General features: G+C 40.7%; 1 long non-coding RNA gene across 1 annotated transcript in view; it reads left to right on the forward strand.

Moving 5' to 3' along the window:
* LOC142087188 (uncharacterized) overlaps positions 1 to 5,489 on the forward strand; it is a 116,899-nt gene extending 111,410 nt beyond the window's left edge. Inside the window, exon 3 of the long non-coding RNA XR_012675358.1 lies at positions 3,357 to 5,489. This is a non-coding gene — a long non-coding RNA (uncharacterized LOC142087188). The remainder of the gene's footprint in view (positions 1 to 3,356) is intronic.
* Positions 5,490 to 27,706: the final 22,217 nt, after the last annotated feature.

Below are 27,706 nucleotides of genomic sequence, written 5' to 3' on the forward strand. Positions count from 1 at the left end.
TTTTTTTTTTTTTTTTTTTTAAAGTTCTAACATAAATGCAAAAATTGAAATGAATGTAGTATACTGTTCAGACAAAGCTGCGGTGAGTCTCCTACTGTGGGTGAGACAGGAAAATTACCCACTTCTTGGATAACCACAAGAACTGAAATATTAGAAATAGATAAGATTTTAATAGTAGAAAGTGCAAGGTATTATACTTACAGATGAATTGCAGGAATGCTTGTTATACACTTAAGTAGCTCAGTGACCAGCAGATTAGTGACATCTGGACATCTTTGATGCACATCTAACAAAGTCTGCCTGGCCAATTGTTTATGTGGCGTCTGATGCAATATTCTCCTGAATTTAGGAAAATCAGGGAGAAACTTGGGTGTGGTAGAATTGATTCTTGGCAGGAAGAGAATATGTGTGAGTTGGTAATAATCTTAGGGGTTTATTCAAATTGATTTCAGAATTTCTTTATAAGGCTTCACCAAAACTATCTGCTGTTATATGGAAACATATATCCAGTGCTGCAGATCTGCTGGGAATGAGACTCACCCAAGTGTTTATTTAGGCAAGCTCGTGCCTCTAGGTACAGCCCAAAGCAAAATCCAGTTAAGTGAGCTGCATCAGACTTCCCAAATGTATTGCTTGTTTCTCACTCTCAGGAGCAAAGTTGCAGCTTGGAGAGTGGCTAATACATATTTTACATAAGTGTCTATATACAATCTACTAGCTCTTCAGAAGCACATACTTTTCTTGTGTATTGTAGAAAACCAAAATTATATCATTTTGCGATCACCCTATCTAGGTTTTGAAAACATGCAGTGGTTCACTATCATTGCACTGTTTTGGGTCATAGGATAGAATTGGGAATACGATGGGTATGTCATTGCAGAAGTAAAGAGAATAAGGGGGGGAACTGGCACTCCCCAGAAACCTTCATTAAATGCTGTGTTCATAAAGACAATGGAAGTGTTTAGGCCCAAATCTTGTTATTCGCTACTCTGATTTCATAGAGTTGGACAGACCCGAGCACAGCTTGGCTTGGGTCTTTTCTTGAACTACAATTTCTTCCATGCTGAACAATTGGCTTGTGGCCTCTGGCCAAGAAACCAATGTGTTCTGAAGTTTAAATGTGTGCAATGATGTTTTTGTTGGCCCTAAGCATCTTTTACTGTTGTAAAGATTTTTGCAAGGCTAGCCCAATCTCTGAAGGACTGCGCAGTGCTGTTTTAGTATCTTTGGTAAAAGTTGCATGTGATGAAGCTGAAGCAACACCCTTTGTGTACATATTAGTACTGGCAGGCAGCCGCTCCAGCCACTCTTAGCTCACTTCCAGTCCTGAGGTTCATCACTGACGTGAGAGCACTTGCCTCCACTCACAACCTCAGCACCTACAGTGGGAATATAAAACCTGGGTTATGTTATGATGACCTTTCTAATTGACAACACTCAATCTTGGAATCCCATCCACATGGAGAAGAAACGTGAATCACCTCTTTAACCAGCAGTAGTGGACCAGGCTGCCATCAAGCATCACAGGGTCTCACTCTTGTGAGATGGGACGCACAAAAAATGCAAGGAAACAACCAGTTATGGGTGATTCTATGTTGCAGGCTTATTAAGATATTTTTTCCAGAATTACTCTGGGGAAAAGAAAAGGATATTAAACTTTGTTTCTGAGTGTTTTCTCAGTTGAAGGGAGCTTCACTGCTCTGTGCATGCAACCCTACATACCGTGCTTCAGGGCCGCATTACTGGTCTAGGGCCTTCTGTTACTTCTGAAAACCTTCCAGTATGCCCTCAGGGTTATGGCCTCCCAAGTTTTCCTTCTGGAGATGCTTTCTGCAGGAACTCTGCATGCTCTTTCCTAAAGAGGTGCTTCCTTCCAGGCTTCCCCACCTGCACCTCTTCCAGCAGAAGAGGCTCTCCCGGGGAAGACAGTGGTGGGACCCGCTTAACAGGTCCCCAGATCCTCGACACGGTTCTCAGCTCTCTGCTCTGGGACAACTGGGAAACAAAAAGAGAAGTTGATAGAAAGTTTATGGAGGTTCTGAAGCCAAGATGCGGTTGAAATTTTAGGGAAGATGGTTAATATTTTTTCCATGAGGACCTTTTCAAAAAAGTCAAAATTTAAACTGGGTGTTTTATTTTTTGTCGTCACTTTTCAACAGCCTTAAAGCTGCAAACTGGCAAACTTTCACACAAAATTAAATTTTATTTCTTTGATTTTATACTGAAAATGTTTCACATTTTCCCCTGAGCCCTATGTTTTGATTTTTGAAGCCTTATCAGATAAGCAGACTGCTATCTCCCTGCCTGGGATTGCTCACTGTTTCCTACTTGTGATCAGGCAACACTTACTTAAGGGGCACTGTCAGAAAGCATCAAATCAAACTATTTTTGAGTTTGATGAAATTCATGTAGGTGGCAGCAGGTTTTGTAGAAGCTAATCTGAATATAAATCTACTCCTGAATGTGGAGTGGAACCAAGTGGATCCTGGAAGTTTGATACTGAACAATATAAGTATCAATAAGTTAATAAGTTCCTTAAGAATATCTAAATCTGTAGCAAAGTGTGAGCATATCCCATATATCCACAGTAGGTGGATCTGGGACTAATTGCTCAGTAGCTGAAAACGTTGTAGTGGAATCGGTATTGCCAACCCAGGGCATTCACAAATTGAGACACAGCCTTCAAAAAATCATGGAATTTTGAAAGCAGTAGGCGTTTATATCGTGTATCTTCTTTCCAGGTTTTAATCCTTCACAATGCATGTTTTCAAGTTTTCACAAATACTGACATTTTCATTGCCTTGAAAACAACAACAACAGCTAAAACAGAGCCTCATGTAGTCACATAGCTGTATAATCTAGGTCGTCTTAGTAAACAAATATTGCCATAGTGACAATCAAGTTATGGGTTGGCAACTGAATGAGCAGATTTCCTTCAAATGACAAGCCAAATAAACTAAGCCATGAAAAATTTGAATCGATTTGCGTTTTCAATTAGCCATTCTTCTGCAGGGTTGATCATTTATTTGTTCAGTCCAGTTTTGTTGGCATTCGAGGCCAGCGAGTAAAAATGACCATTCTAATTTTGGAATTCATTGAGGCTGAACAGTACATCTACAAAGCATATGGCAAAACACAAATTGGATTTTAAGTTGTTATTTACATTTTAATAATCTGGAATGATAGGAATCTTAAGTGTTTTATGTTGACTGAGCCTTTAAAATGAAACCAACTTGATTTGGTAAACATTAATGCCTATTTAAAGCAGATTTACAGACTGTATAAAATATTTCTATAGATAAAACTACCATATGTGTTTTGCGTATTTTTAAAATCTAACTTATGTTCCTATCTAGGGAACAGGACTCTCTGGATTATGCGTGGAAACACAGAACATATTCTCAAGTCTCATTTGAGTTTTGTCATATACTGACATTTTGATCAGCACTGGCACTTCAGTGATACGCTGTTGAGAAACAAGGATGTTCTACTAAGGTAAGATTCCTCACTTTGAAAATAACTTGCTTTAGATGGGTCCAAGGACTTAATAATTCACTTAGAAAAATTGTCACAACAATTTCAGCGGTTTCCTTTTCTGCCCCCTTATTTTTTTATAAAGGTGGTGTGTCAAAATTTGCAATATTGAAAAGCAGCAATAACTGAACACTTCCCAGTTCTGTGTATAGACATTAGATAATGTGGAGGGTCCCCTACAAAACAAACGGAGAGAAAGCCAGTCAGATAACAGTGATACCAGCTGCCAGCTTTTCGCTGTGTTGACACCAGCATTTCACTTCAGTGTATTTTACAGTTCTTTGTACTGAAGTGTGTGCTTGAGCTTCTAAAGGTACTTTCTGCTTCTTAGAAAATCAGTTTCAGGAGAAAAACAGCTTTTTTTTTTTTCTCTTTTTTTCTACTCCTCCTCAAGAAGTAAGAGCCAGGCTATTTAACATTTCCAGCCTACTGGGTAACTACTGTTCTGTTGCTAAACCACGGGGAGCTGGTCACTCCCACTTCTGTAGGGCCGGCAGGTGATCTATCTACCCTGCTGCCTTATTAATAAACTGCTTGTTTATGTAGCGACAAGAAGTCAAATGTCAACCAGACTTTGAAAGTAATCTTTGCTTTCCCCAGGTCTTAGCTTTTGACTGTGACACTCCTCGGGCAGGACTTTCATGCACTTGTACTCCAAGCTTTTAAAGAACTTGGCAAATATGACGTCAAATACATAGGACAAAAATGGTTCACCTACAGTTGTTAAGAAGTAAGGCTGCTCTCAGTGAGTAGCTTGTGGTGAATTAGGGCATCAGTTATCTAAACATGAACAGATTAGTCTTGCTTCATGTAGTATTTGATTGGTTCTAGGCTTTCCTTTCAGTAAGATTTATTTCCAAGCTGTTTTCAGTTCTGATTCATGCTTTATATTCTCTCTGATTCAGAAGTTAAAAGCAAACAAAGTACTGCTTATTGTAGTAAGACTGAATCTGTTAAGCAATAGTGAGTAAAAAGGTTTGGTTCTTGTTTTTGTGCAAATTATGTTAAACAAAACAAGCTGTTTTATACTAACTACAGCCTTGTTTTAGACTTACAAGACATGGTCTGGACCCAGCTTGGCTCTCCAAGTGTAGGAAACTTTTCTTTAAAACTCATGTTTGTCTAACATTAGAAAAGGTATATTAGATATGCTGTGCAGTTTGCTAAGAGCCCGAGGAACTTTTTCTAGGCCGGGTATAACCCTCCATGTTTATAAATTGTACTAATATGAAATGACAGCTTGGTTTGAAGTGCCCTCTAGTGGCAAATGGGATGGATGAGGCGTCTGAAATAAAACTAGCTAGAAGCAAAGCAAGCTTCAAAGCTAGGTCATCTTTTGAGAATGGCTAAGACCATTATTGCCCTGGTATATTAATTACTGCTCCAGCAGCACAGACAGCGGGAGTAAGGACTGCGTGTCAGGATGGGCTAATACTTGCTAGGTATTCTTCTGGTGAAGTTTGAGGATATAAGGAAATAACCTGAAAAGAAGCATCTAAAGAAATCTGTGCAACTAGATCCAACTAGAAGGGACACTCTACGCAGCTAGAGGTGCAAAGGTTTCCCAGGGCCACATTCTGACTGTTACTGAGGAAGATGTTTGCAAGTAAAAGCTATAGCTGTCAACTTCCTCAGCTGCTACAGTTTAGAAAGATACTACTTTGACTTGCGTATGAAATTTGACGTCAGGCTGGCAAGGTAAAGTGTTGTGGCACTACACTTTGCATGGAGCAGCTCCCAAGTTCCTGTTTTCAGGGGTGCAGCTTTAAGGTGGTTACTCATGTGAATCCTGTGCTTCCAGCCAATGCATGCATAGACAGGGGAAGCATATTTAGGAGCATCAGAGCACAGTAAAATAAAATGCACTCTCGCTTTTCATTAAAGGGATGCCAGAGGGCCTGTTTTCTTCTTGTAATAGTTGTCAGTACAATAAAATGCTTACTGGGATACTTCCACATACGTTAGTGTGAATAGCGGATGCTTTCCAGTTTGCTCATGCCAAAGGAGGCAGGTACCGAAGCTCTGACTGACCCATGTGAATTATGTGCCATTAGCAGTTACGGAGATTTCTTACTTCTCTGTGGCTTGCGTCCCACCTGAACTGTGACACGTAACAGGCAGTGCACCGCCAGGCCCCAGCTGGGGACACCCTGCCTGGACGTGCTGCTGGTCATGGTAATGCAGTGCCTACTTTAAGAACTACTTGCATGTTTTCTGTTTAGAGAACTGCCTTTTAATACTGAAAACTTAGGCCTGAAGTGTTTACTATGTAGGGTCCACAAAAAAAGCAAAAGCAGCTTTGTCATGGTCGTATTGAAGGAATATTAGAATTTAATTTACTTTAACGACAGAATTTTCAAAGTAATTCCGTAATAAGAGTATGGAAATGAATGATTACACAATATTTATGATGTTTATCAGCTAAAATGAGGACTAAGAATACTTGGAACAGATTTTTCCAGGATACTAAACATTAAGCAGTGGAGTTTTGATCCCTTATTTTTATTTCATTGCACCATCTAGTGGCCAAATATATCCAAATACTCGAACTGGGTAGCAGAAGTGCAGTCGTACCCAGCTGTCTCTCTTATTCCAGTGTATACATCCAGCATACCTCTTCTTGTTTGCCAGGAACCTGGGGAAAATCAAATAGACGAGCAGAAATTCAAATGTTGTGTTTTACACAAAATATCGAATGTGGGAAGGATGCGTTCTGAGGACCAAGCGGCACCGTCCTGCAGTGTGCTCCATAATGGAGTCTCCCTTTGAATGGGATTCTGCATGAGGTACAACAGTAGAAAAACATTTTAATTACATCTGCTTATCTATGATGATAGCTGGGCTTCCTGATGCAACATGATAAATCACAGAAATCTATCAGTAGAACTGTTGTTGAAGTGTAGACAGATAAGAATGAAGTTAATGTGATCAATCAATGTTGTTACTTGTGTTAGCTCACCTGCCCAAACATAGAGAATAAAATCCTAATGAAAATAGGGGCAGTTAATAACTTTCACGTAGGTTAGCATGTGAAAATAGAGATTATGGGGGAAAAACAGGATAGGAAAACTTTTTTTTGCAAACGTTAGGCTTCATGTACATTTAATGAGGGTCTGTAACCATTGTTTCTTGCTATGACTTGTTATAAAATAGTAAGTGCTTTTCACCTAGGGATCTTAAAATGCTTTACAAATAAAGCAGTTACTATACTTTTTGTAATTCTGGTGCATTCTCTTATCTGTAATGTCTGTATCTTTTTCTTCTTTTCTGGAAAAGGTAGAATTGAAAATTCAATTTACCTTTTAGTTAAAAAAGAAACAACAGAAGTCATTGGTTTAGGATTGTCTGAGTAAGTTACTGTCTTGAATTCATTTTGCAAGAAGCCTGAGTACTCTGCACATTACTATGATAGCAAATAATGCAAAGTATTTCTCTTACCACGGTGTAGAATATCGCAGGGCCAGACTGGGTGACAATTCTATGATTACAGTGGAAACTGGATCATATAAAGGAATTTATTCCTCTTTGAGAAAACCAGAGGCCAAATTTAAGTCGGTGTGCTAGTTCTTCTGTCCTTCTTTCACACACCCCGCAGTATTCTTTTCAGCACTTTCCTTTGAAGGATGATTTTTAAGGAAATGTATATATTTCAAAGGTTTCTTCAGATATAATGGACCATTTCCTCAAATTAACACTAATTTCATCTCTGTCAAGTTGTGCAGTCACAAACTGGTGGTGTTAACGCAGAGGAAATCAGTCAGGATCATTTCATGTTCCTACCTCAGCTAAAAAGCTCTTTTAATCAGAAATAGGTACGTCTAGTATACCTAGCCTCTTGCAGAAAGAGGGAAAGATAGATAGTAAGAAGATGGTCTTTATTTTGAGAACAGTATCAGTCATGGTACAGAGAAGTCTGGCTTAGCAAACTTTTTTTTAGTAAAGCATCCTGGGAATGGGAGGAGTCTCAGGCCTTGAAGCAATGTGCTTTACCTACTAGTTTCGGGGCAGGGGAGAAGAAGAATTACTAATGGCTTGGAAGTTGCTTTCATTGCAATTGCAAAGCACACTAAGAGGTGTGCGTTGAAACATTAATACAGGTAGGAGTACTTCTTTTAAATCATTGATCCATCTAATTTTCTGGTCAGTTAAGTGGGGGCATACTTTCTACTAAAAGCAGTGAAAATTCTCTTTATCTTCTCTTCTTTCCCATGTAACAGCAGGTTTCTAGGTTTGATAAGGGAGTAGTTGTGTTATTGTGGAGAAAAATATAATGTAATTGGTGTTGGTTGGAAATAGTTTGATGGAATGTTTTCCCCAAAAAGATAATATGACCTAAAATAAAAGACATTAGGGCATTGCTTAATGAATTTCCTATTTTTAACGGAGGTAGAATAAAGTTTTGCATATGTTTAACATTGCTTCAAAACAGCTGATGTCGGAAAAGTCTCATCTGTTATTGCAATAACTTTTGGGTTAGAAATTCAAATTAATAATAAAGTATTGAAAAGAAACATTTCACAACATAATGTTCAGTTCATCTGACCTACATTTTGTTTTGTTGTTCATTTTTTGTTTTATGAAACTTTCACGTCTTTACTTTTATGTCATCAGTAAGGTTGGGGATGGATATTTGTCTTTTTGTTGTTGTTTTAGTTTTGTATGAGCTTGTGGGAAAGAGAAAAGGAGTGGGGTAGATGTGGCCGAACCTTAGTAGCTATTGCTGCTACTGCTGCCCAAGTACTCCCCGGGCCACGGCGGTACTGCTTTGCCTTTGTAGCAGTGTTTTTTGTTTCTAATTCATAAAGGGCAGGCGACCATTTGTAATGTTTCTAAAGGGCCACGTCTTCATCTTGGCTTCATTAGTGGTGGTTGAGCAGTTCAGTGGTAGCATTGATAAGAGTGTGCGTTTGGTCAAAAAGGTGTGTGTTTGGCTCTTCATTTTTCCTGTGGTTCCAAGTCTTCTGAAGTTTGTCAAATGGTTTTCAAAGTTGCCTGAGCACCACGTACAGAGTGCTGTCCGGTGAGCAGTAAAGTAACAATACCTGTTCTGCCTACTTTGCTGTGTAAAAGAAAACACTACATTTTACATCTGCGAGTTACATGACTGTCCCAGCTTTGCGTGACTCTAGGCTGAGCTCTTCTGTCAAAGGCTCCACTCTGGATGTCTAGATTCATTTCAGCATGAAATGTCAGGATGACAAGCCCATATTGAATGCATTGGAACCAAAGAAAAACATTCCTGTGAACCCCTGTGATGCACAAGCAGAGTTTCACACACGGTTCTACTCCAGAGTTTAACAGCTTCACATGTGGTGCCCCACAAGCAAATCCTGGTGCGTGGGTGGATGCAGCTCTGCCGGGGATGGGGCCGGGAGCCGCAGAGCTCGTGGCTCTGCACCCTGCGAAGAGGAGCTCCTAGTGCTGTACCAGGTAGTCTTGGTGGGCGACAATACTTCTTCTATCTTCTGCCTTGTGAAAACCGTGTCTCTGGATAAAATGCTTTCTCGCTTTTACTTTGTGTCTGAAATCAGTTGAAATAAGTAATTGAATTATCCATACCAAAAAGCAGACTATAAGGGATTTCTGATCAGGTTACATGTTTTTTTCAGTCTACCCCCTGAATGGTGGTGGTGGAGAAACAATCCGAGTAGCTTGTAACTACTGCCCTGTCCCTACTGAGTAACCTCTTGTGTGGGGACTCCTCGATCCCAGTAAGATGCTGGTGCTGTGCTATGACTTGTGCTGGAGAGGGGGTGTTTGCCACTAGGTTTCCGTGTGGTCTACGAAGATCCTGTTGTGCTAAGGACCTTCATAATGTGTTTAAAGACTCCCTTGCTCAGAAAATATTCATAGGCATGAAAGCTGCAAGCACACAGCTGAAATTAGAGTGGTACTAAAATGCAACAGGAGTAAGATTTGCCAGGGCTGCTTGATACCACTTCGGTTGAGTCAAGCTTTAAAAAATTTTTAAATCTCCTCCACAATTTTGAAGTGTGTCAGTGGTTTAGCAGGGACTCCTGCTTTTGTTTGTGCTCAATTTTGCCCCATCCTTTTCTAAATTACTTTTTTTTCCTTTTTTTTTGGGTGAATTTCACCACAGATCCTCCCCAGGCCTTTCTTTTCTTGGCACCGTTGCACTAATCATGCTTCTGCCTAATGCTGCCCTGTGGGGCTCCGGCTTAGGGTTTTGCCTACGCCCCTGTGAGCCACAAGAAGCCTTAAGTTTTGCCTTTGCCCAGGCATGTGCATGGCAAGCAGCCTATCTGGAAGACATGAAATGAGATTGTCAAGCGAGTAGGTCTTGCTTGGAAGAAAGCACTCTAAGTTAGGCTGAAGATGGGGAACCAGACATACGTGTAGCACCTTGAGAAAGCATTGGCTACTGTTTTATCATTAGTCCATACATACATGCACAGAGAGAGAGAAAAAAAGAAATGATGAGGCATCTTTGGCATTGTAGAAGCCATGACAGTCTGTTGAAAGTAAATACACAAGAGAAAGTAGCTGTGAGGGTGGAAAATGGCTGGCTGTAGCAGATAAGTAGTGGCTAAAGAAGTCTTATCAGAAATCCTCTAGGAAAAGCAGCCAAATGCCCATAGGGCCGGGGGAAGTCTGCTCTATCAATCAAACTAACCCAAGAAAATTGTGCAGTGAAGCCAATGTTCAGTTTTGCCAGATCTCAGCCTCCTCCCCGGCTGTGTGTTGTATAGAAATGCAACTGCATACAACAATCTGAGCAAAGCAATTTGTGCAGGGGAGGGAGAGAGGGATGCTGGGTTATGCTAAGACCCATTCATCCACAAAAAGCCCCCAGGCCCTTATAAATCTGCCTGGCTCCATATACTTATGCCCAGCTGGCATTTGTCTCCACTGCAGCTAGAAGCCAGCACTACCGGAAAGGTAGTTCTAGAAATGGTAAAGTTAACTAACACGTAAAGAGGACAGACCCAGCTGGCCTTCATGCTCCTATGAGTTTTGTTCCAGTGAAAGTTGTCAGCGTAGCTGTGGCAATCTCCAAACGAGTGTAGTTTTGAGACACCTTGGATGTGAAATCAGAGCTGGCAGTTATCATCATTATGGTGGTTTGTTTTGCTTTGGCTTTTCAGTGATACTAGTAACGAGAGCCTTGCAGAATGCTTGTTTGGGCTTTTGTCTGATCTTACAGACTTTTTGTCTATGCTAGATAAAAATGAACAGACAACTGGTGAGCAACTTTTACTGATATCTTCATTTAAAGCTTGACCTGAATGCTTTGGGAAGGTTACCTGTGAAAGTAGTGCTTATTCAAAAGATGCTAGGCTAAGAGCAGATAGCTGGCTTTAGGTATGAAAACAGGCAAGTTCCGATGGGGTCCGTCAAACGTCGAATGCTCCCATCAGCTGACCTCGTATTGGAACTGGACCCAAAATTTTTAGGAGGAACTTGATGCTTGACAATTTCTCTCTTACCCAAAGGACAGGATTAACAGAATGACAACATCACTCGTGAGTGAATGTTCCTTGATATGTAGCTTTAATATGGGTTGATATAATGTTAAGATACGAAGACTTAATATCAGAAATAAGCATATTCATAGTGAGGTAATTTGGTTGGAAAAAGATGAATTTGGAACCCAAAAATAGTATTCATGAGAGTTTCCAAGCCAGGTTTCAATTTAAGAAGAACCCACTTAACACTGCTCAATCCAGACCTGGCTGTTAGGAAGAGAAGTGCCCAGAAAACTACTAGGCATAAATCTACCAAAGGATTTTATTTTGCTTTTTATAGATGATCAACTCTATTTTAAGAATGAACACGCCTTTTAAACTTTTAAAATCTTTCAGCATGTGGGAGGCTCTCAGTGGAAGCACTGCCTTTCTCACTGTTTCTGTTTTTTATAGTTCCACAGCAGTGTTGAGGGCTCGCAGCACCCGCCAGCCATCTTCTTTCTGAACTACCACATCTGGAAAAAAGTTCAGACAAGCACTATTGTAAAATGGAGTTAGAGGGACCTCTGTCCAGTGCCTTCCACACCCTTAGACTTGAAGGCTCTGCTGGGAATTTTGGAAAATTAGCTTAGAGTGCTTGAACTTATTCCTGCCCCTTGTTATACTGCTTACATGCTTCCTCCCACATCACCACTAGACCATTTTAGATGAATATTTGGACCCTCAAATGGACTATCTTCTAAATTAAGGGCCACAGAAAGAGTGTGTATTGACTAATGCAACGATCGGTGAGGTTCTGCTCTGTATTTTAACTTGCACTTGAATAATCTTATAACTTTTTGACATCTACTAAGAATCCTGTATCTACTGATAAATATATCCAAAAGGCAAGGGAGACTGACAGAATGTCAGGGAGCTTAATATATAACATATTGCACCTCTTTGTTGACTCTGCTCCATTATTCCTTATTCATTTGTTTTCTTGATAGGAGACACTGTATTATCACTCCAGACAGACATTTGCAGATGTAACTGAATCAAAATTAGAAGCTAAATCTTTCTGGTTTGTGTCTAGTGGGAATTCTTTCTTGCAATCAAAAGCACTGAATGTTTCAAGCCCTCGAAACAAACTATGTAACTTGTATTGATCTGTCCACTTCCTTTGCCTCCCTATTCTTGTCCATTACCCTTATTTTTGAGGTGCATCTGCCATTACAAGACTCCACGCTTCCGTTCAGAGGAACACTCTTAAAATCATCAGTGGTATGAACTATGGGGTGTTGGCCAAGTGACAGTATAGGAACAGTCCTATCAAAATTGCTCTTAGGACACTGGTATAACAAACCCCAATTGGCTTCATTAAAGCTATTTTTGAGAAAATAAACTGGTTTAATAGACAGCAAGTTTCTCTCTTCGTTCCTACTGTCGCTGCACCTTTTTAAATGTAAAATGTGGCTTCACTGTAGAAACCCATTAAAGAGAGATAATATTTCATTCAGGTAAGTATTGCCTTTCTGCTTAAAGGGAAAACACCATTGTGAGCTTAGTAAAGAATTTAATTTGATGTATATCTGCAGGAAGTAAGCCTTACATCAAAAAGTAAGTACCAGCAGCTGGGTTCAATATGGGATTTGACACTGTTTTCTATAAGCTCTTTACCAAATGTGTGCAGTTTCTGAAATAGCCACATGCCCACCTTATTATGATCCTTTCCTGGAAAGAGAAATACCTTTAATCTTAAATATGACATTCACATGCTTATTTTTTAAAGAATTGATTTAATATGAAGGATTTTATTTCCTGTTTTTTATTAAGATCCAGGTTCCTTGTCAAAGTACTGCCGTAAGTAACAAGCTATTGCACATCCTGTTCTTCATTAAAACAGGCAGGATATCAAAGTAAAAAACATAAGAAACATAAATGTAGAGGAATTTTAGGATTGAACTGTAATCTATACCATGCAAGTGACTTAATAAGGATCTCAAATGATAAAGGAATTCAAGTCTGGGCAACATAACCAGAGCAACTTTTTTTTCCCCTAACTTATGATCTAAACTACTATTTTTTTTTCCTGTACTATTAAAAACATCATGTTCTTGAATTAATATTTATGTTAATTTATGAAGAAGCTTGGAAGAGATACCAATCATTAATTCCTGCTAGTGCTGTTACTCTCCTTAAATTCTTATTTTTCAGGATGTTAGTCTTTTCCAGTCACTATAGATAAATGCAAATCTCTTTATGAATACCTGGTTGCTTTAAGAAATTAATGTTGGCCATTCTAATATTATTTATGGTCATTTTCAGCAAATGTTTTGTTTGTTTAATTTGCTGTTGTGAGTTTCCATGTGAAACAAACTTGAGCTGTCCGGGAATTGATATACACTTATCTAGTCAGGACAGGCAGTAATACACAAATGTGATTTTATTTGACCAATTGCACCTAATTAATAAACTCCTGCTGAGTATGATTACGGTGGATGTGAAATATGAAATATCCTCAGGGAAACAGAGAATGTGGGTATGTCTGTAGATAAGGATACATTAGGTTTAATCTAGACATCATGGCTAACCAGAGCAATGTAGGAATAGAAGGACAGGCTTCCATGTAAACTAGTGACTAGAGGATATCTCCAGCAACTCTGGTGGCTTGAATTAGATATTTTGACTGCCTTGTCACTAATACTGTTAGTTATTTTGGCTGGCTGGCGTGAATGTATCTAGCGGAGTTGCATGCTTATCTGGAAGTGTGGCAGAGAATACAAGTGAAACTGAATTTGTCCGTGTAAATACACTTTGCTGTTTATTTCTGTATTGTTTAACAACAGAATCAAGTTAAATTTCCACAAATTTAATAGAGGAAATATGCAGAGGTAAACAAAGTGGTATTGGATTGGCATTATTCTTTGAAAATGTACATGTGAGGGGGGAATGGCCTGAATCAAACAGGACTAAGTAGACTTTTTGGATCCACAAACCTAGAAAAGATAGGGAATTTCCTTCTGGCATAGGTATGTGATGGACCCGGGAGACCTCATTGTATCGTGTAGCTGGAGCTTAGTGTTGCTTGTAAATCACCCTTGCATCTGGCAGCTGGCACAATATGAAGGCAATTACTTCATGAAGTGTTTATGTAAAAAACACGCAGAAGGTAAAGGACATGAAGGACAGACCAGAGAGGAGCTAAATATGCAATTGGGCAGGTCCTGACTTTCTTCTGTAGTGTATAAAATAAGCCACTATTCATCTCCATTGAGATGAGTGTGAGCACTTGCACTGGAAATGTGCCGTAGAGCATGCATGTAAAGCCAACACTCCCTGGGAGACACAGGCTAGCAAGGACTTAATCCTCTCTAATCCCTGATTGAAAAATTACACAGATACCACAAACTTTGAAGAAAGAATATATTAAAAGAAGCCTTGGAGGAGGAAAAAAAAAAAATCCCAAGCTTGAAAATCTACGGGGGCAATGGGATGTCTTTAGCAAATGTTTCCAGCAACACCCAAGTCTGTTTTGCTCCATTTGCCCTTCTTTGCAAGAGCTGCTCCTCCCAAAATGCAGTGAAATGACCCTCAAATGTGGGGTAATGCAACCTTCTGCGCAAAAACACTGTTCCTGCTTTTTCTTTCTGTTTTGGGAGGGGGTGTCTTTACAGCTTGCAAGCCTAGGGCAAGCTGCATTTAAATCAATGGGGGATTTGAAAGTGAGGAGAGCTGGGGGAGGGAAGAGCTGGAAATCAGAGCAGTGGCGAACAATAGGAGCCCCCTCCATCCCGAAGGCTAGGGGCTAGGTGCCAGGCCTGGCTTGGTTGAGGGCATGGGATCTATGAAAGATAAGGTGTGGCGTGTACGGGGGGGATTGCAGCGGGGCAAGATGGAGGGTCGGTGCCAAACGACTCGCCCGGTGTCACCAGAGCCTGGTAATTGCAAATGCAGTTCGCTGCTTTGTTGTGCGTTGGCAACAGGAGATTGCAAGTGGGAATGGTGACATACTGCTGCCTTCTCAGGCTGTGACTGTGCCTTGTCCTCATCCTCTCTCTACATATAGATTGAATTTAAGTGAAGGGGACTAAAGCACAGCTGTTCATGATAACGTGGGCAGAGCAGCAAGGTGCTATATGCTTGACATTCCTCCAATTCAGAGGTCCTGTGAGTGTTCAGGCTTTCGCACAAAGCATTTTTCAAGACTGGGCCTAGACTCTGCTGCGGGTTATGTCATGAGTTGCCTCCACCTCTGGCTCTGTTTTCTTAAGCGCTTGCTTCCTGCGGATCTTCGTATACGGTGGAAGTTCACCAAATAGGAGAGGTAGTAAAGGAGAAGTTGTCTTTGTTCACTGTCCTAATCATCTGATACAGATCAAAAAGTTATATTACTATCTATAGGAAGGGCTGCTTATCTGCAGATGCAATTGGCTTTCGATGAGAGGATGGTTGGGATATTAACTGAGCTGAAAAACGCAGCAGAGCTCCCCTACACAGGTCAAATACAAATTCTACCCTTGGATATGTGCATGCTGCTCCTATGACGAGGACTAGGGAATGTGTGTATTAAAGTAGAATGAGCAGATGCCAAGGGAAACATCAACTGTTGGGTCTCCAGTTTTTATGGATATTACACGATTTCTTCAAAAAGCGCAAAATGCAGCCTGAGAATATAGAGTTCTGATCTATTCCTACTACCCACATGGGAAAATAAACAAAACACCTTTGAATTGTTTTTCTTAGATCATTTTGCCCATCTGCAGTTTTTTATACACTAATAACATTGTACAGCTTTCATAAAGCCCTAAAATAGGTCAGATTTTGCAACCAGAAGATGCTCACCAGTGTTCTGCTTACAGTCTTGTAGCAGCAAATGTAGACAATGTATAAAAACATGGCACATGTGTAAATTTGCCATCTCATTGCTTTTGCTGCTCTGGCTCTATTGTCAGTAATAATACCACCGCAAGGACGGTTGGAGGGAAGCCAAACATTTATTTGGTCTTTAGGCTTTGATAGTATGTTGGCAGCTGTGTGATCTTTGTTAAATTCAAAAATGCAAAGTGTAGCTTGTTTGTAAGAATCAGATGAGACTGTTGAGACAGATGCTTTTTGGAGCGGTACCCGGCGAGCTGTGACACACATGTAAATGGGGCTGTTCGACCACTTGCCCGTGTATATTGAGATTTGCCTGGTCTCTGGAGCTATTTAATTAAGTTGGGATTCAGTGTTACACAAATGAAACATTGTGAGCCTGGACAATGGAAATGTGCCTTTCCACATGCCTGCTAGCTGGGAAGCCCCTCTTCTGGAGGCAGAGAGCACGCTAGGTAAACATTTCTCCTGACGGGGACTCTCATAATGGTAATCCTCTAAGAGAACATGGAGATATATTGTTTTCCAACTAAGTTAGCGCTCTGCGTGTTTTATGTGGTATGTCCATAACTAATCTCTTGCCAGCAAGCCTGGGGTTGGTATCAGCAATGGTTCGTAATAACTCTGTAAAAAAGCAGTGAAGATGCTTTTTCAGTTCTTGGTGTGGCCAGGCTAAGCAAGGATTTTAGTAAACATGAGCATACCTTAAGTGAATATTATATGAGTGACTAATATTTCTATTTATGTGGCTGAGGATGTGGTTTCTTTTGCCATCAACAGGACTGGAAAGCATTTTTTAATGTTGTCTTCAAGGTTTTTTTAATGATGCAGAAAAAGGGGGTGAGAATGAGTAAATTACTGAGTGCAGGAGTGTGGGTGCCCCAGGTCCTGTTCCTGTTTGAAATCTATTATTTTCCAGAGCTTCTGCTGATGGAGGTGGGTAGAGGAGGTTTTCAGTCACTCACATCTGCCGTGGACCAGCCAACAGCAAATAGCTCCAGCTCCTGCTGCAGTCAGACTTTTGGTAGAAAGTTAGCATAGTTCTCTTTAACTTTCTTGCTACTTAAATGCAAATGAGAAGAACTGTACCAAAGTATATATACTCCTTTTCCATTATACATTTGCAGCCAGCTGGGTATGCTAATAGCCAGAATCACACAATCAAGCAGATAAGTAGACTGACATAATCAGACTGTCATGCAACTGCTTAGCATTTATTTGTAGTTCTTAGTCTATATATGTAATTTTATTGCTATAGTCATTTTGGGGATTGAAGTCAAACTGAAAGATAATTAATTGCACTGATGGTTACTTGCTGTGGCCAGAGTACAACATGGAAGAGAGTTCAAACGTAACCAGCTGCATAATAAACTGCATAAACTAAGGAAAAGTCCATGGAGTAAATGAAACTACGCAAGTGAGATTAGCTCCACCGATCGCAGCCAGAATGCTGAATATTAAGAGGACCAGAATACTTTTGATATGAGAATGACCAAGATAAAACAAACAAAAAGAACTTAGCCAGGAAACCGTTTATCTTTTGGGTCTTGTTAGTCCCCATGAGACTCCCGGAGCCACATTTCCTTCTTTGAAATAATGAAGTGGCCCAGAGCCACTGTCTTGCAGAGCTGCAAGGTCAACTATAAAAAGCTGCAGGTTGCTGAACTCAGCAGCTATTTTTGTTATTGAGGTTGGTCTCCACATGCCAACATGTTCAAGCTGAAATGTAACTTGCCCGGGAAATTAGTTAGTGTGCACACAAATACAAGATTATAATTACAGCTACAGAATGCTGCTCACTGGAGAATTGAGCTTGGATGGGAAAGCTAGTCCTTTTCTTTGCCCATTTTATTTGGAAAGAAAAGCAACAATGAAAGCTGCCAATATTTTGATGTCAGCATCCTTTGTTTTTTCTGGCTATCTGAGACCTCTTTGATCCTCATGCTGCCAGAAATGTTTGCTCTGGCTGTGCTCCTTCTTTCTAGCAGATCAACTGTTTCGCTACAGGTTGTGAGAGTCAAGGTCTTTAATTTGATGAACTTTAGAGTGTATGTCTCTCAGGCACCTGTTTCTGTCCAGACCTCTCTGTGTTTTTAAACATGTAAATTGAGTTGTAAACCATGATGATAGGTGGCACATGTAGAACCTGCATTCAGGTCCTCTGCCTTTGCTCAATGATGAGACTCTATTCGGCACTGCAAATATTATTGGATGTATAATGTTAATTAAATTCAGTGACGAGGGTACGCTGACACAGGTTATCTTTTCAGATAGCAGGTTACAGTGCTGAAATATGTAATTCATGGAACTGTCCTGCGGTCGTCTTTGGAACTTGTTGGATGAATGTGAATAAGACTCCAGCTATCAATAACTCTGATTAGTTACTAAGCTATATCCAGGCAAAAGCAAACCTGTGTTTTGTATTGTGGTTGTGTGCTTTATGCATCTCCTGTGTCTTACAGTAACTTTTGAGCTGGGACAGAATGAAAAACTTCCCACAAAGCAGAAGGCCCATATTGGTTAGTCTAGTTATTCTTGGTACTAGAAGCTCCAGCTATAATCTTCTAGGAGACAAATCATATTTTATATTATACAAGAAGAATATATTAATTTTTCATATTTGTCTAATTTTTCTTGTCTGACCATCTGTATATATAAAGTATTAGTGAGATTAATCTTGTGATAGTTGAAATCCAGTTGGATGTTTTTAGTTGAAACACATATAAATAACTGAACTAGTATCACACCATAATCCAAAGCACTGATTTACATTATAGTCATATATCAGAATCTTTTTTCTTTTATCAGAGATGTTTTATAACATTTAATGATTACAACAATGTAGGTGGTAGGATGAAATTGCACATTGTGCTAAGGGTACTGCTGATGTAGGAAATTGCTTTTTGTATCCACAGATCAGAATACTAAATCATTTAAGAATTGGTGCATATCCAAAACGCATCTGTTGACCCAGATTCTGTCCTCTGATAACAAGACCAAAGTGATTGTTTTTCTGAGAACCCAATAGATTTTATTTACATTAGTGGAAGTGCCAATAAGTGCTTGTTGCGGGATTTGTAGGAATACTGCTTTTCTTAAAGAATGTGTTCATGAAACTTGCCTTTGTGTTATCTCCGCTTAGCTTTCCGATTTGGGGAAGTATTACACCAAGAATTTAATAACAATACGAGCATTCTAGCAGAGACGAAGGGGAAAAACGTGTTCCAGACAACCGCCCACAATAATGTAATGTTTCCTGGGCAGCAAAACTGACGTAAACACCATGAACCGGATGCTTATAATACCGACTTTTTCAGAAATGCAAGGTAATTTATACTTGCACAGAAAACAAAATGGGGGAGGAGAGCTTGAGCCTACCACATAAATCTTCTTGATGTGTATTTTATTCCGTGTAATAGCAAGTGTTTCCAAGGATGGGGTTCCACCCACATTCTTTATTTTCCCCTAAGTCAAGAGTCTCTTCTGTTGATCCCTCTGCTCTCTCCTTTACTGAGTAAACACATGTTCTGGTAGAATTAGTCCTGGCATGGAGTATCCGTACTGTGACCTGCGAAGAGTGAGCTGGCGCTCAGTCATAGTTCCTTTCCCGAGTGGAGACATATTTCTGCCTCCCTGTTCTTTGTAGAAAAGTGTAAGCTCTGTATAATGAGGATACCAGATGTTTGCCTTTAGACAGAACTTGCATTATCATGGCTTCCAAGCTGCCAGGAAGGTCTGGACTCCAGCAGTGGGTTATTTCCTTACTGAGAGAGTAGACACATGCATGGGATAGTTTATCCTGGTCTGTATGTATTCATAACAATCTACACTTCTGTAGATATAAAATACTCCAGAGCAAAACAAGTAGAGGTTACAACTCTCAGGGCTGAAGAAAACACATGTGCTTCAGTCTCCAGCTGCTTAGTTTCTTGTTGTAAACTACACCAGGCAGTGAGATTCAGATCAACTGCTCCAAGAACTAGGTTGAAGTAGTATTTATAGGCAAACCTGCAACACGGACCTGAGAAGGAGGAAATTTGAATTGCATCATGTTTCCTTGTTCCGCTTCTGGGAGAATGGTGGTGACCTGGTGCTATCAGAGGACCTGAGCAGCCAATGCTGCTCTTGGGGTGGCCTCATGCTCCCCTGTCGGCTCCGACTGAGCCCTCAGACTTGCTGGAGGTGCTTATGCACCAAGGGCTTTCCTGGGCAGTGACAAGCTCTGCAAGCTCGCTCTCTCCTCTGCTGACACAGACGGAGCCCAGCTGTCCCATTCGTGGTGTCCCTCAAATGCCTTTCCACAGGGAGGTGTAGAAAAGGACTACTGAAGAAATCCAGGGCTCTGGTGTATGTGTATAATGTGTATGTACTTATATCTAATATGCGAACATATAACGTTCTTTTGTATATGTGATCACCGTTCCTGTCTCCACTTACAGCATATCTTCATCTGTAGATAGCATTGAGTTAATTTTTTGATAGCTTACTTAGTTCTTTATTTATTTCATGGTTATTTTCTGGGTTCTGTCACTTTATACAGTTGAAACAATGAAAATTTACAGCACATTTGTTGAATAACTTACAACAAATGAGACTTCAAAGAAACTGAAACACTCCCATTTTTCAGATTAGACTTTTCCAAGAGGCTTTTGGGCCCAATGTTGTGCTAATGCAACTAATATGGCTTGTGAACTGGCGCTGGCTTGGGTCCGGTCCAACTCTGAGCGTGGGCAGAGCTGGCTGGCAGCCGTCAGTACCCATCTGTGGAGGCATAACCAATAACATTCATTGTATTTTATAAAGACCCCTTGCTAGCAAATGCATTCAGCCTTCTGAAACAATAGTTCTTCCAACTAATTAAAAACAACATTACCCCAACAATATTACATACTCAAGAAGTAAACAAACCATAAAACAATCAGCAAACACAGCAGTATTCATTTAGAAGTGTATCTGCTGGAGCACAGGGTAGAAAATGAGCTTGATTTTGGGCTGGAGAGTATTCTATACTCCTGGGGTCACCACCCAAAAGCTGGGACCACTTGCTGATCCTGGCACGGTGGCAGAGCTGCAAAGCAGCAGGTGGCAGATGAGTGAAAAATCCCATCTGGCAGAAACTGAGGAGGTGACACTGAGAGCTTTAGACTCCAGCAGGTTCATCAGAGTACCCATTTAATAGGCAGCAATTACGAGAACATAAATCCTGGTGAATATGATCACCGTTACTCAAGGCTCTGATCTAGCTTGTCTCCGAGTCCTTTGTAACTTTTAAGTGACAGGGGCTGAGCAGTAGCAGTGCCAGACGGAAGCTGCAGCTGCTGAGAGCTGAAGTCAGAAGACCACGATGCCAATGGCCAGCACTAGCCGTTCTGCAGGCCAATGTGAGAGAATGAACGTTTCCCACTGACTCTCTCATACCAAGGAAGAACTAAAAATGTGTTTCCCCCATTATTTTGTCATAAAATGACCCGTGAAAAACTGCAAAGCTGAAAACTATTTCCATACCTTGTTTGGCATGGGACCTTGTTTGGAGAGGGCATGATCTATATACCATGAACTAAAAATTTATTCTCACTGTCTAAAGGAGTCCACTTGGACTGACCTGATCTGAACGAGGAGTAAGTCACCTTGTCAGAATGATCTCAGGCCAATAACATTCCTGTCTCCTCTGGGACGAGGACAAGGCAGCTCTGACCTACCTAACTAGCAATTACATGCCAATAATTGAATAAGCAGAGAATGCAAAGCACATTCCCTGCTGCAAACTTGTTTTGCAGATTTGGACATATCGTTTCACATTTTTCTTCCTGCTATCATCGATTATTATTTTGATTGTATGGTTGTTAATATCCTGGTCTTCTAAAGAGGAGAAAAGAAGTCAAGTTCTAAATCCGTAATTGCATGCCGCTGGGTTTTTTTTTTGTTTTTTAAAAAAAGCACGGTTGTGTTGTTGAATGAAATGTTTTGCTGAAATCATAATTAAAGTGCTGCAAAAATTTCTGTAGTATGAAAATGTGGCTCAGATATACCATTTGAGCAGAAAAAAATACATGCTTTGTGCATTAGTCTTGTCTCTTGCTGTGTGTCTGCAGCATGCCTCCACTGTGATTATCTATAAGCAACCGTATATGTGCCGTATTGCAGAGACAACTACCATTGTGTTCACTTGGATGCAAATAGGTCAGTTCTTATCAGTCTACGTTTCTCTACGTTGCCTATCAGTATCTCTGAGGACTAATCAATAGCGGAAAAAGAAATAAAGTCTATAGTCTTCCTCTTTTTCTGAATAGCCATTCTTTTTCTAATGTCAGGTGTTGCTGGAGTTACTCTTGCTGTTGCCAGATTCTAATGGATTTTTGCCTTAAGACTAATTTGGATTGCTGACTTAAGCAGTATTTCCAGGAGGAAAACACATTTTCCTGTACTGGTAGGCCATTGATGCCCAGGTAGCATTAAATGCCTTGGCCCAAATGACACAGCAAGGCAGGTGACCAGAACTGAGTCCTCGTTTTCTGAGTACCTGTACGGTAACATCCTAAATAAGACAGTGCTTATCGTAGAGGGTAGTGTCTTTTGTTAAATCGACCGATGTGGCTGCAGGATACAGACAAGTCTTTGGACCTGTAAAAACTTGTGAAGTCCTGACCTTGAGAAAACCTTGTGTTCCCAAAAACTATTCTAATAAAACACATTACTGCTCTTCACCAGCTTTGCCTTGGGTCCCTTCACTATCTGGGTTACAGCAGTCTGCAACAGGTAGAATTTAGGAGTAGGTGGTGTTCCATTTAAATTCTATGTCCACAGCTTATATTAGTGTTGAATTAATACAGGCAATTACCAACAGGGGGTGTTAAATGTATACTTCATTAATAACAAAATATAATGTGCTATTTATTTTGCTCATCTGAAAATTCTCTTCCCAAGTTGAGCTCCCCGTTGGCTGAATTTGCTATAGCAGTGTCTGGTTCTTAATAGCTGGGCTTTAGTGGTAACTGCAATTTGCACAGGAACAATGAACTCTTTGTCACAATGAAGCATTTTGATTAGATGAGCTCAGTTGAAAATGAAAATAAATTCTTCCAACTTAGGAAAGGTATCATCTGAGTTATGGCTGGGTCAGGTCAGAGCTGAGTGTGTATTCTAAGTAATTCCTCTGTGGAATTATTACCATCACCATAATAATATCTCAATGGAATAAAAATTGAGATATTTGTCCTGATAGCCTTTCACTTTTTATTTGGAAAATCATTATAGTTACATTATCTCAAGGTTTATAGAGGAAAGATAACACCTGCTCCAGGAATCTACTGAAAAGTTATTTCAAGGGGAAAACTATTAAACTAGAAATTAGACAGATATTAAAACCAGGACACTGTTTTCCTTTGTGACAAAACTCAGTCTTGAGTTGCATAAAGCTCCAAGTTAATCACAACTGGTCTTTCTGTCTGTGGCAAGAACCGTCGTTTCCAGTGCGCTTTACCCTGCATCACTCTGTCTACCCACAGGAAAGTACATGTTGGGTATAGCGAGTTTTTAATGGGGCGAGATATTAGTTCTAACGAGACATTCAGTCTGGCATCATTCATTCTTTAATAGTTTATTTTCCCCAGTATGTCAGCTGGAAAGGTGGAGATCCATTATCTGTTTGTTGCTTTTCCAGCCACTGTCTACAGTGATACATATGTGAGTCTTTGAATGATATGAACTTTGTCTTTGCATCTCCACCTAAAATTCAATTTTAAGAAAGTCTCCTGTCCTTTTATACCCCCGCTATTCCTTCAACCCCTGGAAAAACGGGCGCACTATCACTTCCCTCCACTGTGGGCTTAAAATGTCTGCAAGGCTTCAGCTCGGTTTTGGATGCGTTCCTTGTTTGACGGTGTCTATTTACGTGTAGGGTGTGGAAAGCTATCTAGGGTCCTTCAAAATAATATTTTACTCAGTCATAACTATTTTTATTTTTTAACGTAATGTAACTATGGGTTTCAAGCCACACTTCCATTATGAAGAAATATTTCTTCCCATGTCTCCAATGTGTGCAAGTTTCTTTTGGAGATGTTCTACTTCTCATCCCACGGATTTCATATAGAATTACTTTTCTGTGGACTAAGAGAATATTTTTAGATTTCCATGCTTGCATTTCTGATTGCCCTAGTTTTCTTTGAACATGAAGAAGTTAATCCTCCCTGAAAGAAGTCATATGCATTACCTTGTGGAGAGGAAGCTGGTTTTAATATTACTTTACTTCCCTGCACTCCAGAATGATAGTTCCAGTTTTGTTAGTACTACTATTGTAGAAGATAGAGAAAGGCAAGTCTGGGGAGTTAGTGCTTTCTCTTCATTGAAAGCCAGAGGAAATAGGAATCTTTGATGCCCGGTGATTTGATGGTGACTGATCTGTGTTAATAGACTTCTCTTCTGAAATTTTTGCATCTCTCCCTTTAAACAAAAGTTGTCCCAAACAAGTTCTTAAATGCCTGCAACATCTCGGTACCATAGTGAATCTCTTCACCACAGACTTATGCAGCGCTGATGACACAGTTTTCTGTACCAAAGGTTTAGATGTGGGAACTGGGAAAAATGCATTTTCTTGCACGGAGAGAAGATCTCTATTAGCTGTGCTGACAAACCATGGGAAGGCAAATCAGCCATAAGACTCCATTAATTTGATTTTAATCTTTACTTTATAAACCTGAGATTCTGGATGATAGGACACAACTGTTTTAATTAAATGGCTTGTACTTCTTGCTTGCTTGCTTGCTTTTTTTTTTTTTTTTTTTGGCAAGAGCTTTGCATGGTTAATAAGGAGAGGATTACCCTACCTGTACATAACTGATTTGTGTAGCTTCCAGGTTATCATACCAGATGTCATTGTTCACCGTGAATCATCTACAAATGTACAGGTTTTAAGCAACATTGAAGTCAATGGGCACTGCTGCTGATTGGCAGACTAATTGAAAACTAAATATAACATTATCTGTATATATTTTCAACCTCTTAAAAAATCCTTTGGATTAACGTGGGTGTTTTTTTTTTATTTCTTTGCACTTCATGTTAGCCACCAACATTGGGAAGAAAATCCGTTTCAGAGAAGTGGAGGTGTCGTGCTGCTTTCACACAAATGCTCTTAACGTACCTTCGTATGGGTCCTGGCATTACTTGAAGTAAAACTAGTGTTACCTTTTTTTTTGTCCTTCTCTTTCTGAACGACAAGCAAGAGGGTTTGCAGCTCTGCCCGGCTAGGTAGTTTCCTGCAAGTGACTTCAAATGTCAGAAGCCAACTTTGGGCTTCTTTCCTATGCTGATAAGGAATGCTTCTCGGTTTCTCAGCAGTCTGCCATTAATTAGCCCAACTTATTGGTAGCACATGTTGACCGAGTAGATGGTTTATTTTCTTTAGCACAAAAGGTGGCAAAGAAATCAACAAGTCTTACATCGTATGATAACTTTTCTGGTTTGTTTTCTTTAATTCTTTTTTTCAGTGGAACTTCTCACATAAGCCTGCATGTGTGCATTGGCGTCAGCCTTCTGCAAACGGAAATAATATGCATGAAATTGTAATCGTTGCCAGCATCCAATAAAGTGGCTCCTATCCAGGGCAGTGGGATCAATTATTTTTCTAGGAGGCTATGTATGTGGTGCTGTTAATTTTACAAATGAATTACAGGAAGAAAGAAAGAAGGAAGCATATCTGACGGATCGTTATTGATGAAAGAATTTATTTTGCCCAGTAATTATGCACCTTTCATTTGTGAGGAGGAGAGGATGCATTTTTATTGTTGCTGGTGCTCACCCTGGAGGCTGAGACAGAGGGGTTTTTACTGTTCTCCTGTGTGAAATTACTTTTTCGTCATCTCCTACAGAAATTTCCTGAAGTGTATGTGGACTGAAGCATGGAGAGGGACTGCTTTGTTGTTGTTGTTTTAGTGCTTACTGATACTTTTTCAAAGCGGTTTTGCTGCTGTCTCACTCAGTCCAGTGTGTAGCTGGTAGGATCCAAACCCAGAGGTTTTATGCAGATGAATTAAAAAAAAGTATGCCTTGATTAATTTCTTAAATGAAGAGCTACAAGCTTGTATTCCACTGGGGCTTGGTTATTTGTTATAAATTTGAATTTTAAAATGTAGACCAGCAGTCTTCTCCGAACAGTTTCTTTTAGTTTCCTGGCAGATAAATGTTGCAACAGTTTTGAAAAATTGTCCTTAAATGATAAACTATAAATTCATCTGAACACTTGGTCACTGTCCCACACTGCTGTTAGTGGTGTTTTTTTTTTTTCTTCCCTTTTTTTCCCCATCTGAACACAGCAGTAGCACAGCTGGAGTGACATTTCCAGATGACCCTTTTGAAAAACTGCCATAAAATAGCACGGGCGAGCCCTCAGCCCCTGTTCCTGCCCCTCGCAGGCTGCGACGAGGCTGTAGGAAAAGCGTAGAGCGTCTGAAAAGCCCCACGTCCATTTGGGGAAAGATCCTCTCGCTGCCGTGTCCAGAAAACAACCCGAGGAAGCGGGCAGCCAGTCCACGTCCTCGCAGTGCAGAGCAGCCCAGGATCACAGAAGCGCAGAAGTAGTTTAAAGTCATTGAGGCGTAGTACTTTCCCTAAGAAATCTTAAGCTTTTCTTCAGAGTGATTCAAATTGACTGCCAGCACTAAACAGCTTCAAGAGGCATCCCAGCTACCTTTGCACTTCATTTATTCTGGCACAGCTAAACAGAGCCTTTCTTCTCCTCTGTTAAGACATGAGAGCTTGTGAGCTTTGCACTCATCCATGAGATCACATACTGGGTCTCCGTTTCAGACCTCAGTAGTAGCAGCTGGTGGAATAAAAGGATTCCTTGAAATAGCACCAGGTCCATGTGGTTGTGTCTGCGCAGAGGGAAGCGCAGGCTTTTGGGTAAGCCCTGTGATCTTGGGCCTCTGCCCATCCAGGCTGCAGCACCTCTGGGAGCATGTTGTGGTTTCTGCCTCTCTGCGCCTTGGTTTCTTTCCAAAAGAAATCAAAGCACACCAGGAGATGGTGCACTCTTGTTTGTGTCCCAGGTTGGGGCTGAGCTGCACGTCAGTACGGTGGGCTGCACACCAAGCAGGTCGGCTCTGCTCTGTCACTAGATGCTCTTGGACTACATTGTCACCACGCTGCCCTGCTGCTCTCTGGCTTCTGGGGTCTTTGCCTGCAACACCTAGCGCTGGGTCTCCTTACCTAGAGATGGTATAATAAGCCTGAGAAATAATCTATTTTCTATTGCTTAACATGCTCACTATGCTGGTCAAATTATGCTTCCAAGCCCCAAGCTTTCTCAACAGGACAGGAGGAGTGCTCCTGGCAGGGCGTCCATCCTTGGCTGCTGAGGTGTTCCTGGAAAGCGCGGTGCCTTTGCTGTGCATGACATCATCACGTGCCAGCTCCAGGCATATTCAAGCTAATTGCACTCTGCAATCACTATGATGTAATTGTTAGAATGGGAATAGACACAAGCAATGAAACTATGCTGAGCTCTTTACGGCATGGCTACGTGTGTAACTGCAGCCAAGCGATACTGAAGCTAGCTGGCGTGTGTCTTGGCAACTGTGAACCTGCTTGTCGTTGTCCACCCCGTATTTATTTTGCTCTTGATGCAGATAGTCGTGACATGATTTGGTGCAAGATGTGCGTTGCAGGCGTACCTTGGTTTGAAGCAACGGCAGGCTGTGAAGGTACAAGGTAGTGCTGAGCTGTTTCCTCGCAGTCAATCCCACGCAGTCCGTACCGCAGTTCTGTGCGGTGACGGTCGCTGTATGTGCGCTTTGTCCAGGCGGTGACGCAGAAGCCCCTGTGAGAACTTGTTGTCTGTTAAGATTCCTGGCTGGGGCTGGGGTCTGCGTGCTCTCGTCTGTGGCAGTGGGCAT

This window comes from Calonectris borealis, chromosome 12, assembly GCF_964195595.1.
Source record: "Calonectris borealis chromosome 12, bCalBor7.hap1.2, whole genome shotgun sequence".
Lineage (NCBI taxonomy): Eukaryota > Metazoa > Chordata > Aves > Procellariiformes > Procellariidae > Calonectris > Calonectris borealis.